Consider the following 16,678-nt stretch of genomic DNA (forward strand, 5'->3'; position numbering starts at 1 on the left):
GTGAACATACATAGTTGGGAAGAGGGTGAAAATTGCAAGGCAAAGATGGTCAATACACTGGCTGGTAGGCATACTTATGACTTCATGTAATTGTCAAGTGATACATTCAAGTGAATTGCTTTTCATCAGATACGCCAGGGGCATGTGAAGTTACCATAATTTGATTATTAAAAAGGACAGAAATAAGATCGGAACAGCTGCCCAAGATAGTGTGCAGCTTGAATTTAACCAAAGCAACCTGATAAGACAAGCAGATAAACACAGTATTGGACTATGTTTGGAGAGAATTCAGAGTCTCTACAACTTTAAATGCATATGTCTAGGATACAATCTAGATTGCTCAACATACGAAGCATAAAGCTGTGAATCATTCTTTTATGAGAAAAGATCCCTAAGAAAAAACTGACTGCAAATGAGCCAAATGTTGGAATTATCAGATAAACATTTGAAAGAAGATATAATTATGCTTAATGATATGAGAGAAAATATGCTTGTAGTGAATGGAAACAATAGATCAGTTCAGTTGAGATATGTACAGTATTAAAAATGGAATTTTTAGAAGTGGGAAATACAATATCTAAAACAAAAATGCCTCACTCACTGGATAAGCAAAATGTAGGTGACAAAGAAAAATATCAGTAAATTTGATGATAGAATAATAAGGAGTATTCAATCTGGAGATGGAGAGAAAGAAAGATTAAAAAATAAAGAGACTCAAATATATAGAGTTTGCTTTAACATATAAAATTTTAGTTCATGGAGGAAGATAGAAAGATATCTGAAGACATACAGTCCCCCAAATTCCCAAATTTGACAAAGAGATAAATTCACAGATTCAAAAAGCTAAAAAGGCAAGATAAATATAAACGAAACTATGCCTAGGCACATTATAACCAAACTTCTGAAAAGCAAAGATGAAAAGAAATCTTTAAATGATCAGAAGATAAAACACTTCAGGGGAACCAAACATTGTGCTGAGCAAGGGAAGACAGATACAAAGATGTGCTTTCTATCATAAAATAGAAATTTTACATAAAATCACTCCATGCTGTGTGATTTTATGTGAAAACCAAGAAGGTATAAAACTGACGGGCAATGAGAGAACGCACACCAGTGGTTGCGGGATGAGGGTGGGCATGGCCCGAAAGGGACTTGAGTAACTTTTCTGAGGGGCTGGGTACACTTTGCATTTTGACTGTAGCAGCGTTTGTGTGTTTGCATATATTTATCGCAATTTGTTGAATTTTACACATCAAATGGGTACATTTTATTTTTTATAAGTTATGGCTGAATAAAGTCAATTTGAATGAAGCAGTGTTTGTAAAATATCCTGCTAAATGTAACTGCTTATTGATGGCCCTAAGGGCCAACTGGTGATGCTACTGCCTAAAAGGTGTGTCTAATAGGTATTAGCCATCTACCTATTCGTCAAAATAGATTTGAGAATAGGTCAAATGAAATGTCCAGAGATGCACAAAACAGCTTTAGAGAGCACAAGTTTATCAGAGCAGCAAATTATTTGGTTTGGTTTCTATCAGCTTGTTAAAATATTTAGAATTTTTTTTCTTTTCAATCATCCAAAGTTGTTTATTATTACTATTAATTAAACCTTCCTGAAATTATGCAGTAGGGAGTTACAAGTCTTTTTGAAATGTGATTCCTATGCTAGCATCCTACCAAAAATACAAAATTCTGAGATTTTACATGCCAAACTGCCCAGGATAATATCTACACTTTATGGAAACAATGATTCTTAATATCTCTCTGGAAAAATAGCCCTAGAGCTCATAGCTGCTGTAGTGAGCTAGAGAGCATTTCTGATCTCAGGGAGCAGATGGTTTTGTAGGGAGCAGAAAGTAGCATAGCATCAAGTAGTGTTTGATAAATGCCACAGAGACGACTCTAATATCACTCAACATGCTTCCCAGTGCTTGCTTAGGTGTCTGAGTACATAATATGTTACCAGTGACCGGGACTGCTTTCTAATACAGTCATCTCTCTTTCTTACAGGTATTGTCAGTCCTGCATTATCTCTTAACTCTTCAGGTTTTCATAGTACCCTTTTGTCTAAAACATATTCAAAAGAAAAAAGAAAGCAAAAGACAGTTCTCCTATTAAGGTTTTGAGTAAAGGAGAGACAAGTGCATTGAATCGGTAGCTCTTTAACAAGGGACATGTTCTAGTTCAAATTAGCAACTCATCTATAAACGCTTTATTTCTATTGCTGCTATTTGTTCAAGTTCCATTGAGCCTGCTTATATAAATTATCCCTTAATAAGTTCTGGACAGTTTGGTTTGGTGGGGATGCTCACTTTCCCCAAGGAGCTAATGAAAATTCAGTGTTTGCTATTCCTTGTGCCTCATTGCAAAAATCAATGCCTGAAATACAATAGCTGCATAGTGATGATCTGTGCTTGCAGTGCCTTCACAGGGCTGAAAATTATAGCTCGAAAGGCAATCTTTCCTTCTCTCCTCTGAAAACTTTAAACTCGCACATTGGCTGCCTTCTTGACCCTGAGCTTTCTATCTTCTTACCAGACAAGAATGTGTTCTCTCTTTTTCGTGTGTGGAAAGTGCTGGTTCTTTCTGGAAACTAGGCCCATGGGGTTGTTGCTTACCCCACACCGGCACCTAGATTTGAAATTTCTGCAGTACACCACATCGAAGAACTGTGCAAACTGAAAATTACAGAGTAGCCTTCTGACTCTTTAGCAGTAAATTCTATTTGCTAGTGTGAAAACACCAGCGCAGTACTCTTCACTAGGTCAACAAAACCAAGGGATTTGTTTCTTTTATTGGAGTCTGTGGAGTTAGAATATTTGCTGAGGGAGAATGGAAAATGAGGTTGGGGGTAAGGAGATAGAATTTGGGCCCTGTCTCTTTGATTTCTTTAAAAACGGAGTTTTAAAATTGAGGTCCTGGTAGGTTTACTGAGGACCTGAGATCAAGGATGGGGTTTCTGTGGGTTTGTCACAGGGCACAATTATTTATAACACTGGACAATTTGCCTCCTTTTTGATCTCCTTCCAATTGCTGAGACAAAAATAATGTAGAATATTAATCAAGAATATGTGTGCATTTTTTAAAATTTTATTTTATTTTTTAACTTTACAATATTGTATTGGTTTTGCCATATATCAGCATGAATCTGCCACAGGTATACACGTGTTCCCCATCCTGAACCCTCCTCCCTCCCCGTACCATCCCTCTGGGTCGTCCCAGTGCACCAGCCCCAAGCATCCAGTACCGTGTATCGAACCTGGACTGGCGATTCATTTCATATAAGATATTATACATGCACTGTTTATAATAGCCAGGACATGGAAGCAACCTAGATGTCCATCAGCAGATGAATGGATAAGAAAGCTGTGGTACATATACACCATGGAATATTACTCAGCCATTAAAAAGAATACATTTGAATCAGTTCTAATGTGGTGGATGAAACTGGAGCCTATTACACAGAGTGAAGTAAGCCAGAAATAAAAACACCAATACAGTATACTAACACATATATATGGGATTTAGAAAGATGCTAACATTTTTTTTTAAGGATGGAGTTTAAGGTGTGTTTTGCACTTCCCTGGTAGCTCAGATGGTAAAGCATCTGCCTGCAATGAGGGAGACCTGGGTTCGATCTTCTGGGGAAGGAAATGGGAAATCCCCAGGAAGATCTTCTGGGGAAGGAAATGGCAACTCAGTCCAGTACTCTTGCTTGGAAAAGTCCATGGATGGAGGAGTCTGGTAGACTGCAGCCCATGGGGTCGCAATGAGTCGGACACAACCGAGTGACTTCATTTTCAATTCACCTTCAGGTGTGTTTAAATCTATGTGCAGGGTTATGAACTTATGTGAACTTGAGAAGAGGTTGATTTCATCAAATTTCAAAGGATTATTGCCTCAAGACATTTGACTGCCATCTGATTTTGTTTAAAAATATAGCAGTAACCATGTGATCTTAAGAAATTGCTTACCTGAGATGCAGATTTAACAAACACACAATAGGAATAACAAAGTTCTGAAAAACTGCTTATAGTGCATGAAGTTGGGCTTTCCAGGTGGCTCAGTGGTAAAGAAACTGCCTGCCAATGCAGGAGATGCCGGACATGTGAGTTCTATCCCTGAGTGAAGAAGATCCCCTGGAGGAGAAAATGGCACCCCACTTCAGGATTCTTGCCTGAGAAATCCTGTGACAAAGGAGCTTGGTGGGCTACAGTCCATGGGGTTGCAAAGAGTCAGACACGACTGTACCTGAGCATGCACTCACAATGCATGAAGTCACTACTTACGTAAGTGATTATTATTATTTTTATTTTGTATAGGATAGTGCTAAAGACAACTAATACTAACTAGTTCAGTGCAAGAAAGATTTAAAAGAAACTAATATTTGTCTTCTAATATTTTAAGAACTATAAGGATGAAATATGAAGCTTATTTTGAATATCCCCAAGAAGTTGAACTAATGAAAAAATTATATCAAGAAGGCTTTATAAAGAACATGTGAGTTCAGTGGTAAAGAATCAGCCTGCCTCATAATATTCCTTAAAGGCAAGCACCAACAGTTGTTCTAATTCCCATAATGATTGCTACTCATTTGGCCGACGCAACCCCTGTGTTTTAAACTAATATTATGCCAATGTCCAAACATGAAATAGTCTTTTTTTGTTAAAAATGGATTTTCTATCATTGGAGGTGCAAAAGCAATTACTGAGTAACTCAGAAATGTTGAAAAACTTGCCCAAGTTCATGGACTTAGTGACATCAAAGTTAGGATTAAAATTTAGTCTAATCTAAAAGACTGGCTAAATTTAAGAGAGGTGATTCTCTCCTCACACACTGCCTCAGTTCAGTTCAGTTGCTCAGTTGTGTCCTACTCTTTGCAACCCCATGGACTGCAGCATGCCAGGCTTCCCTGTCCATCGCCAGCTCTCAGAGTTTACTCAAACTCATGTCCATAGAGTCAATGATGCCATCCAACCATTTCATCCTCTGCCGTCCCCTTCTCCTCCTGCCCTCAATCTTTCCCAGCATCAGGGTCTTTTCCAATGAGTCAGTTCTTCGCATCAGGCGGCCAAAGCTTGGAGTTTCAGCTTCACCATCAGTCCTTCCAATGAGTATTCAGGACGGATTTCCTTTAGGATGGACTGGTTGGATGTCCTTGCAGTCCAGGGGACTCTCAAGAGTCTTCTCCAACACCACGATGCAAAAGCATCAATTCTTCAGAGCTCAGCTTTCTTTATGGGCCAACTCTCTTATCCACACACGACCACTGGAAAAACCATAGCCTTGACTGGACGGACCTTTGTTGGCAAAGTAATGTCTCTGCTTTTTAATATGCTGTCTAGGTTGGTCATAGCTTTCCTTCCAAGGAGCAAGCGTCCTTTAATCTCTCTCACTGCCTGGCGCTCTGCTAAAGGAGAACATGTTTGCCGGCAGGTGGCACTGTTGAACCATTTGTTAAATTATTTAATTGCTAAATTAAATAAGTATGTGTATTCGCTCAGCATCATTAAATTTGTTTTAGATTCCAAAAAGCTTAATGTACTTTACTTGAACCTGTTCAGGTAATGCATAATATTCCATAAAGGCAAGCACCAACAGTTGTTTTAATTCCCATCATGGCTGCTACTTATTTGGCCGACGCAACCCCTGTGTTTTAAACAAATAGAAGGAGGAAGATCCGCAGCCCCACCCCCACCCCCCACCCCACGCCCCACCCCACGCCCCAATGCTCTCATCAGCCAGTGAAGAAATACTACAAGTTCTCCTTGATGAAGGACTTTGTTCCTCCCTCACATTTTTCTGTTTCTCCCTGTGGTGTCTGAGAACAGACAGCAGCTTATCTAATCAACGGCTGCTCTGACTGAATTACCCTTCTGTCCTGGTTCCCTGCTTATCAGCCAGCTGGAGAGGACTTTTTTGTTGTCATGCGGAGGTGGGTGGATTGTTTTCTTCAGTTTCTCAAGGAATCATTCACATTTGTGATGTTAAGCAATTATAGCATCTAATTCAAATGTATGTAGCAAACCTCCTGTTTCACCTCAGCAAAGGCTCATTATGTCTTGTAAGTGTGCTGCATGTTGGGTTTGCACCTTCAGTAATTAGTGCGACTGCTCTGCCAGCCCTCCCTCCCGCCTTTGCCGACGTTCTTGGTGTTAGCAAACAAGCATCAATCATCAACTTGATGAGTGAAATTAAGGCTGCTCTGAGCAATTCAGTACACAGGTGGGACTGAAGTTCCAAGTTGAAGAACTCATCTTTGCCAATATGGCAACGATATATAACAAAAATAACAATAGTCAGCATGATAATAACCATGGCTCACTTTTACTGAGGGTTTACTATGTGCCAGACACTGTGCCAACTGCCTTCCATGGATTATTTCACATAATCTTAAAGAGATAGGTGTCATGTTTGCCCCCTTAGCAAGTAAAAACTCAAGGCACAGAGAAGATAAATAACATGCCATAAGTGTTGGAGCCAGATAGGTAAAACGAGCATCATCTTTCAATTAGACATGGGAAGTTAATTCTGAAACTGAGTCCCCCTAAAACTGAGTTCCTCTGCTAGTTTAAGATTAAACTCGCTATCCAAAACATCATTCCCTTTCTTGTCCAATACCTCTTCTCTTTAAGATTAAGGAGTATTGAATAAAAGGGGATACTGAAATCAAGCAGGATTCTATGGGGCTTAAAATCTCATTTCTTGTTTGTAGGAAAACGTTTTCAGCCTCTTAGACCTTCCCTGAGCTCCAGAGAGCAGGTTCAGTGACTAATTAGAGTGTGGGAGCACAGAAGCAGGAGAAAGTCGAACAGCAACAGTGCTGCTGTGGCCAGGGTCCAAGTTCCTCTGCAAGGGGTGTGCAGAACAATCTCATACACATTTCTGAGTTCTTCTCCAGGAGCTAAGTCCCCTACCCAGGTGGAGGATGGTAACTTCAGGCTGAGTACAAGCATGTGGACCCCATTCTGATTGGAACCAGAGGCTGATGATTGAGATTCCTAGAACACCCACTATTAGCTCCCCGCCAACCAGTCAGAGGAAGGCCACACCCCTCGCAGATCTCCCACAGGTTTCACCTATAGAAACTGTTCCCCCCAAACCATAAGGTTTTTGATTATTAGTTCCCCAGACTCCTTGTCTGGCTCCTTGTAGTAAATGTTGTACTTTTCTTCAAAACATGGTGTCAGTAGACTGGCTTTACTGCACAGGGGTTCAGTTTGGTTCGGTTCAGCTCAGTACAGTTTGGTCGCTCAGTCGTGTCTGACTCTTTGCGACCCCATGGACTGCAGCACACCAGGCCTCCCTATCCATCACCAACTCCCGGAGTTTGCACAGGGGTTAACAGATCCAAATATGGCTTGGTAACAATTCTAACCCTTTGGAATAAGACCTCAGATTCTCTGATCCAATACTGCACAAGTTGCTTAGAAAACAGACATTATTAACTCAGAAAAAGACCATAGTGATTACAATTACTAAAGAAGCCTAAACAAGTTGGAAAGCACTGTATCAAAAGTTGAGAAGACATGGAACATTTCTCAGAGTCTTGAAGATATTCTGGAAAGGGTTCAGATGAATAAGGAGCCATAGGAGAGTTAGATGTAATAGAGACATTTTAAGAACCATTGATATCACTTGAGTTGATCTCTGAGCTGGGATGAATTCCTCTGGGGGGTGTGTATGTGTGTGTGTGTGCGTGTGCATGTAAGTTATTGCTATTGTTGTCATGGGGTGAGGTAGGGACAGTGTAAAACTTAAGGGGCCTAAGTGAGTGTTTACCAGCCGTTGTCAAACAAGCTTTGCCTCTGAACAAGCCTGATCTGCAGCTCTGCTTTCAGTGACTGGGTTTCTTTTGTTCTTGGGACCACATGCTGCTGATGTCCTAGTTCTATCTAACCTCTTAGTGTATGTCTTGTCTGTTTTGTGCCAGATTTGCTATCCCAAACCATGTTTACTGGTTGTTGGTTGTTGGAAAGATGATGAGAGAAATTATGCTAAAGATGGTTTTATTAAATTTAAAAAATGGACATTCATTTTGAGATTATGCTCTCTTTTTATTTTCCTGATGCTAATTTATGGCTTTCCTACTGACCACTTGCTGAATGTTGTAAGCTTCTAGATTCCCAATACCCCTTGTCTACATGCTGTTTTTAATTAAGAAATGTATTTTCTTGTTACAGAAGCACTCTAATGTGAATGATAACTATAGTTACTGCTATTTTCTAAAGTAATCGTTAAAATAAGCTGGTGAAACCTGATACCTGGCAAGAGAATATTTAGTGATAAAACACTGTTTGAATCATCAGGAGTCAAACTTCCAATATTAAACATGGAAACTTGAGCAATGTACTTAATTTCTCTAAACCTCAACTTTAGCATCTGTAAAATGGGAATTTTAGTACCTGCATCATAAGGTTTCCAGGAAGATTAAATAAGACAATCCATAATTCATTTAGCCAGGATTATGGTAAGCATTCTTAATTGAAAGCACTTAAAATAAGTCACATTGAACTTCTGGGACCCAAATGAGTTAAAAGTTTGAATAGATGGATCACAGATTTTGCATCACATTTAAAATCATTATGGTATCTATTAATGAAGAAATAAAGTTGTGCTTGAATTCAGCTTTTTAGGCATCTGTGACAATATGGAATGCAAAATTATTGGCATGTTCCAGAATCCATGTTCTATGTTGTGATACTTTCTCAACTAACTTGAAAGCAAAACATTAAGACAAAACCAGGTTCACTGCATAAATAATTCTTAAAAATCATTCAACAAACTTGAACAAATTTCTTTTTTGGAGCTACTTAGGGTTTTTAAATGTGCATTGTGAATAGCCAAGAAGGGGATTTGTATTTGCAGCACTGCACATATGTTTTGACCAGATCATTGCATTTTCAAAGCAGCCATGGAACCTAGTTTGGGAGTGCAGACTGAGTACAATAAGTCCTAGCAGATATGTATATTTCTAAGTCAGACCCCTTTTAGCCAGGGCTAGTCTATAACACTTAAATCTTTTGTTCTGGATTATTTCCCCAAACATGAATATATAGACTACATTAAGATGTCAAATGGCAACCCACTCCAGTGTTCTTGCCTGGAGAATCCCAGGGATGGGGGAGCCTGGTGGGCTGCCGTCTCTGGGGTCGCACAGAGTTGGACATGACTGAAGTGACTTAGCAGCAGCAAAATGTCAGAATTATTTATTTCAATTCAGAAACTGAATGTTAGAAAAGATAATTCTTTGACGATTTATGGGTCAGTACAGGTTAGTGAATGCACCTATGTGTTGATGGAATTTAAAGAAATCCAAGAGTGATCCTTATTCGGAAAGCCTTCAGTTCAGTCGCTCAGTCGTGTCTGACTCTTTGCGACCCCATGAATTGCAGCACACCAGGCCTCCCTGTCCATCACCAACTCCCGGAGTTCACCCAGACTCATGTCCATCGAGTCAGTGATGCCATCCAGCCATCTCATCCTCTGTTGTCCCCTTCTCCTCCTGCCCCCAATCCCTCCCAGCATCAGAGTCTTTTCCAATGAGTCAGCTCTTCCCATGAGGTGCCCAAAGTACTGGAGTTTCAGCTTTAGCATCATTCCTTTCAAAGAAATCCCAGGGCTGATCTCCTTTAGAATGGACTGGTTGGATCTCCTTGCAGTCCAAGGGACTCTCAAGAGTCTTCTCCAACACCACAGTTCAAAAGCATCAATTCTTTGGCGCTCAGCCTTCTTCACAGTCCAACTCTCACATCCATACATGACCACAGGAAAAACCATAGCCTTGAGTAGACAAACCTTTGTTGGCAAAGTAACGTCTCTGCTTTTGAATATGCTCTCTAGGTTGGTCATAACTTTCCTTCCAAGGAGTAAGCGTCTTTTAATTTCATGGCTGCAGTAACCATCTGCAGTGATTTTAGAGCCCAAAAAAATAAAGCCTGACACTGTTTCCACTGTTTTGCCATCTATTTGCCATGAAGTGATGGGACCAGATGCCATGATCTTAGTTTTCTGAATGTTGAGCTTTAAGCCAACTTTTTCCACTCTCCACTGTCACTTTCATCAAGAAGCTTTTGAGTTCCTCTTCACTTTCTGCCATAAGGGTGGTGTCATCTGCATATCTGAGGTTATTGATATTTCTCCCGGCAATCTTGATTCCAGCTTGTGCTTCTTCCAGGCCAGTGTTTCTCATGATGTACTCTGCATATAAGTTAAATAAGCAGGGTGACAATATACGGCCTTGACGTACTCCTTTTCCTATTTGGAACCAGTCTGTTGTTCCATGTCCAGTTCTAACTGTTGTTTCCTGACCCTGCATAGAGGTTTCTCAAGAGGCAGGTCAGGTGGTCTGGTATTCCCATCTCTTTCAGAATTTTCCACAGTTTATTGTGATCCACACAGTCAAAGGCTTTGGCATAGTCAATAAAGCAGAAATAGATGTTTTTCTGGAACTCTCTTGCTTTTTCCATGATCCAGCAGATGTTGGCAATTTGATCTATGGTTCCTCTGCCTTTTCTAAAACCAGCTTGAACATCAGGATGTTCACAGTTCACGTATTGCTAAAGCCTGGCCTGGAGAATTTTGAGCATTACTTTACTATCATGTGAGATGAGTGCAATTGTGCAGTAGTTTGAGTATTCTTTGGCATTGCCTTTCTTTTGGATTGGAATGAAAACTGACGTTTTCCAGTCCTGTGGCCACTGCTGAGTTTACCAAATTTGCTGGCATATTGAGTGCAGCACTTTCACAGCATCATCTTTCAGGATTTGGAATAGCTCAACTGGAATTCCATCAACTCCACTAGCTTTGTTCGTAGTGATGCTTTCTAAGGCCCACTTGGCTTCACATTCCAGGATGTCTGGCTCTAGGTCAGTGATCACATCATCGTGATTATCTGTGTCATGAAGATCTTGTTTTTATAGTTCTTCTGTGTATTCTTGCCATCTCTTCTTAATATCTTGTGCTTCTGTTAGGTCCTTACCATTTCTGTCCTTTATCGAGCCCATCTTTGCATGAAATGTCCCCTTGGTATCTCGAATTTTCTTGAAGAGATCTCTAGTCTTTCCCATTCTGTTGTTTTCCTCTATTTCTTTGCATTGATCACTGAGGAAGGCTTTCTTATCTCTTCTTGCTATTCTTTGGAACTCTGCATTCAGATGCTTATATCTTTCCTTTTCTCCTTTGCTTTTTGCTTCTCTTCTTTTCACAGCTATTTGTAAGGCCTCCCCAGACAGCCATTTTGCTTTTTTGCATTTCTTTTCCATGGGGATGGTCTTGATCCCTGTCTCCTGTACAATGTCATGAACCTCATTCTATAGTTCATCAGGCACTCTATCAGATCTAGGCCCTTAAATCTATTTCTCACTTCCACTGTATAATCATAAGGGAAAAAAGTGGTTTTCCCTACTTTCTTCAATTTCAGTCTGAATTTGGTAATAAGGAGTTCATGATCTGAGCCACAGTCCTTCCACCTTTAGGTTGCCTCATTTATCTCCAAAATCAATTCAATCTAGAAGTCCAGGTAGCAGTATCTGTTGACTCAATGCCTTTTCTTGTTTGGCCACCATCTGCCTGGTTATCTTAGGAAACTGGACTTCCACTGCTTTGGGGAAAGTCCTATCCTGAACTCAACTGCACAGCATAGGTGGTGCTTTCCTGCTTTGCTCTGTGGCAAAGAACCAGGGTTGGGTAATAACCACCTTAACAGAAATGTACTTAGAGACTCCAACTGAGCGTCCATTATTGGCAAAAAAAAAAAAAAAAAAAAAAAAAGGAAATTAGCATAATATTGCCAGTAAACAGAGAAATGAAAATCAAAACTTCAATTTGGCAAAAATTAAAAAGATTCTATCCAGTGCGGATCAATTTGTCATGAAAGGGAGCATCCTTATATATTGTGGTAGAAATGTAAATAAAACATACCCCTTGGATCTGATGTGTGTGTTTTATATATGTGTATCTTTTGACTAGTGATTCAAGAAGCTTCAGTACACAGGATAATTTGTAGTAGGGTATTTTTGTCAGTGTTGTTTGTGTTGCTGGTCCTCTGTGCCTGGAGAATTCTTGCCCTGGTTAGATTCATCTCTTGCTGGCTTGTTTCCTTCATATCTTGACTACACATCTTCCCCAGCCACTTACATAAAACAGTAAGCCTCTTCCTTACCCCTTTTCTCTGGAGTCCCCTACAACACTCAGTACTATGTGACAGACTGTTATTTTACTTCTTTATGTGTCTACTGTCTGTCAGAGTAGAATGCAAATTCAATGAAAGCAAGAATTCTGTTTGTTTTGTTCACCTGAATATCTAAAGCAGATATCTGTAGACAGTCATAATAAATATATGATGAATGACTGAGTATATAAATTTAAAAGAATGAGTTATATTTGCATGTATTGATCCAGAGGGAAGGATATAGGATATCCTGTGGACAGAAAGCAAGTTTAATAGAAAAGTTGTATGGGATGACCTAATTTTCATAAAAATATATGTGCATGCCATCTATCTATAGTTCTATCATCTATCTATAGTTCTAAATGCACAGAAAGATATGCCAAATTACAAATTAAAAGCAGTTGCACTGAGATGTTCAAGTTAGACTGGAGAGTTAAATAAAATATTGTAAATTTTTTATACTTTCTCTTGGTTGAGTTGGACAACAAGCACTGTATTACTTTTCTGGAAAAAAAAAAAGAATGCCCAATAAAATAAATGCAATCATAAACACATAAAATGACTCTGGGCTGTTTCTTTAACTGTAATATAGCAGATAAAATTATTTTATTCTGGCACAGTTGGATTGCTTTGCATCTCCACAGTGCCAATGTCTGCAGGCTTGTAACAAATAGGTAATTAGCTTCATTGTGCTATTCTAGAGTTGTAGGTTGCCATGAATATGTAATTGTTCACTAAGACATAGCCAAGAGGACTACCTTGAGCCTTAGCTCTTACTTGTCTTAAGCTTTGATAGAAGAAGACAACAATAGTCGTGCAAAGAAATGTTTGCAATTCTCATACAACAGTTATCTACTTGAGGCAAGACAGAAATAGGGGTCAGCCTGGAGTGCAGGCACGTTGCAGATCCGTTGTCTGTAGGCAATTAAAAATCAATAATAAATGGCTAAGAGTTCATCTACTTTTTATTATCACCATGTGAAAGCAATTCTAAATAATACCTGTGTTAAAATTCTCCTCTAAATTTTCTGCCTAACTTTTAAATAATTGCTGCAGTTACTGATGAGCCAGGATGGACTCTACCATCCCTGCTATACCACTATTCATAAATTTCCAGTTTTAATAATGAACAGTAATATCCTAGTTTTAGTGCAGTGCTAGGAAATAAAATTAGAAGATTAATAAAATATAGCTCCCACACTCCTATAGCTCACTGTCTAGAGAGTAAATAGAAGCAAATGTAACTAGATAAATATTGTTGTTGTTCGGTTGCTAAGCTGTATCCAACTTTTTGTGACCCCAAGGACTACAGCATGCCAGGCTCTTCTGTCCTCCACTATCTCCTGGAGTTTGCTCAAATTCATGTCCAAAATAAACTATGGAATGTGTGTTTTAATAAAGCAATCTCTAAAGTGTTTAAAGGATACAAAAGAGGAAGTGATTAGTCCTGCTTGGGGGATTTCCTCAATACTTGTTCACACATGTTTACTGAATGAGTTGTCTGCTCTACACTGGGCCAGGCACAATGGGTAAGGTTCCTGTGTCTTTGAAGCTTATTTTCAGTTAGGGCAGTGCAGGTCCCAACATGAGTAAGCAAGGTGAATTTAGGCAAAGAGTTTGATGGTGCTCCCTGAGAAGATGACTTTTGGGCTGAGAATGAATGACAGCATGGAGACAACAACACAAAGATCAGGAGGAGTGAGTGCTATGAAAGTCAGAGGTGGCACAGGCCAGAACACAGAGAATGGATGGTCACAAACCTGAATACACTGAGAAATGGTGCATACATATTTAATCTGGTGTGGGGTCCAGGCTTTGCCACCTTACAAAAGCTTTACAAGAGATCTCATGTGACGATATCTGGGTCACGAAGATCTTTTTTGTATAGTTCTTCTGTGTATTCTTGCCACATCTTCTCAATATCTTCTGCTTCTGTTAGGTCCATACCATTTCTGTCCTTTATTGTGACCATTTTTGCATGAAATGTTCCCTTGGTATCTCTCATTTTCTAGAAAAGAACTATCATATGACCCAGCAATTCTGCCCCTGGGTAAATATCCAAAAAATTACCACTAATTCAAAAAGAAGCATATACCCCAATGTTTATAAGCAGCAAAAAGGCAAAATGGTGGTCTGAGGATACAGCTATATCTCTGTCTACGTATAGCTGAGAAAAGAAGAGAAGCTAAAGGCAAAGGAGAAAAGGAAAGATATACCCATCTGAAAACAGAATTCCATCTGAATTTAAGGAGAGATAAGAAAGCCTTCCTCAGTGATCAATGCAAAGAAATAGATGAAAGCAGTAGAATGGGAAAGACTAGATATCTCTTCAAGAAAATTACAGATACCAAGGGAATATTTCATGCAAGCTCAGTTCAGTTCAGTTGCTCAGTCGTGTCCAACTCTTTGTGACCCCATGAATCGCAGCACGCCAGGTCTCCCTGTCCATCACCAACTTCTGGAGCTCACTCAAACTCATGTCCATCGAGTCGAGGATGCCATCCAGCCATCTCATCCTCTGTCATCCCCTTCTCCTCCTGCCCCCAATCCCCCTCAGCATCAGAGTCTTTTCCAATGAGTCAACTCTTTGTATCAGGTGACCAAAGTACTGGAGTTTCAGCTTTAGCATCATTCCTTCCAAAGAACACCCAGGACTGACCCCTTTAGAATGGACTCGTTGGATCTCCTTGCAGTCCAAGGGACTCTCGAGAGTCTTCTCCAACACCACAGTTCAAAACCATCAATTCTTCGGTGCTCAGCTTTCTTCACAGTCCAACTCTCACATCCATACATGACTACTGGCAAAACCATAGCCTTGACTAGACAGACCTTTGTTGGCTAAGTAATGTCTCTGCTTTTGAATATGCTATCTAGGTTGGTCATAACTTCCCTTCCAAGGAGTAAGTGTCTCTTAATTTCATGGCTGCAAATACCATCTGCAGTGATCTTGGAGCCCCAGAAAATAAAGTCTGACACTGTATCCATTGTTTCCCCATCTATTTCCCATGAAGTGGTGGGACCAGATGCCATGATCTTAGTTTTCTGAATGTTGAGCTTTAAGCCAACTTTTTCGCTCTCCTCTTTCACTTTCATCAAGAAGCTTTTTAGTTCCTCTTCACTTTCTGCCATAAGGGTGGTGTCATCTGCATATCTGAGGTTATTGATATTTCTCCTGGCAAGATGGGCACGATAAAGGACAGAAACAGTATGGAACTAAAAGAAGCAGAAGATATTAAGAAGAGGTAGCAAGAATACACAGCAGAACTATACAAAAAAGTTCTTCTTGACCTAGATAACCATGATGGTGTGATCACTCACCTAGAGCCAGACATCCTGGGATGTGAAGTCAAGTGTGCCTTAGGAAGCATCACTACGAACAAAGCTAATGGAGATGATGGAATGCCAGCTGAGCTCTTTCAAGTCCTAAAAGGTGATGCTGTTAAAGTGCTTCACTCAATATGCCAGCAAATTTGGAAAACTTAGCAGTGGCCACAAGACTGAAAAAGGTAAGTTTTCATTCCAATCCCAAAGAAAGACAATGCCAAAGAATGTTCAAACTACCACACAATTGCACTCATCTCACACGCTAGCAAAGTAATGCTGAAAATTTTCCAAGTCAGGCTTCAACAGTACGTGAACTGAGAACTTTCAGATGTGCAAGTTGGATTTAGTAAAGGCAGAGATCAAATTGCCAACATCCGATGTCAACATTCAACATCATAGAAAAATCAAGAGAGTTCCAGAAAAACATCTACTTCTGCTTTACTGACTACTCCAAACCCTTTGAGTATGTGGATCATAACTAACTTTGGAAAATTCTTAAAGAGATAGGAATACAAGACCACCTGACCTGCCTCCTGAGAAATCTGTATGCAGGTCAAGAAGCAACAGATAGAACCAGACATGGAACATCGAACTGGTTCCAAATTGGGAAAGGAGTATGTCAAGATTGCATATTGTCACCCTGCTTATTTAACTTATATGCAGAGTACATCATGAGAAACGCTGGGCTGAAAGAAGCACAAGCTGGAATCAAGACTGCCAGGAGAAATATCAACAACCTCAGATATGCAGATGACACCACCCTTATGGCAGAAAGTGAAGAGGAACTAAAAAGGGTATTGATGAAAGTGAAAGAGGAGAGTGAAAAAGTTGGCTTAAAGCTCAACATTCAGAAAACTAAGATCATGGCATCTGGTCCCATCACCTCATGGCAAATAAATGGAAAAACAATGGAAAGAGTGGCAGATTTATTTTCTTGGGCTCCAAAATCACAGCAGATGGTGACTGCTGCCATGAAATTGAAAGACGTTTGCTCCTTGGAAGAAAAGCTATGACCAACCTAGATAGCATTTTAAAGAGCAGAGACATTACTTTGTCAATTAAGGTCTATCTAGTCCAAGCTATGGTTTTTCCAGCAGTCATGTATGGATGTGAGAGTTGAACCATAAAGAAAGCTGAGCACTGAAGAATTGATGCTTTTGAACTGCAGTTTTAGAGAAGACT

The sequence above is a fragment of the Bubalus kerabau genome, chromosome 4, assembly GCF_029407905.1.
Source record: "Bubalus kerabau isolate K-KA32 ecotype Philippines breed swamp buffalo chromosome 4, PCC_UOA_SB_1v2, whole genome shotgun sequence".
Lineage (NCBI taxonomy): Eukaryota > Metazoa > Chordata > Mammalia > Artiodactyla > Bovidae > Bubalus > Bubalus kerabau.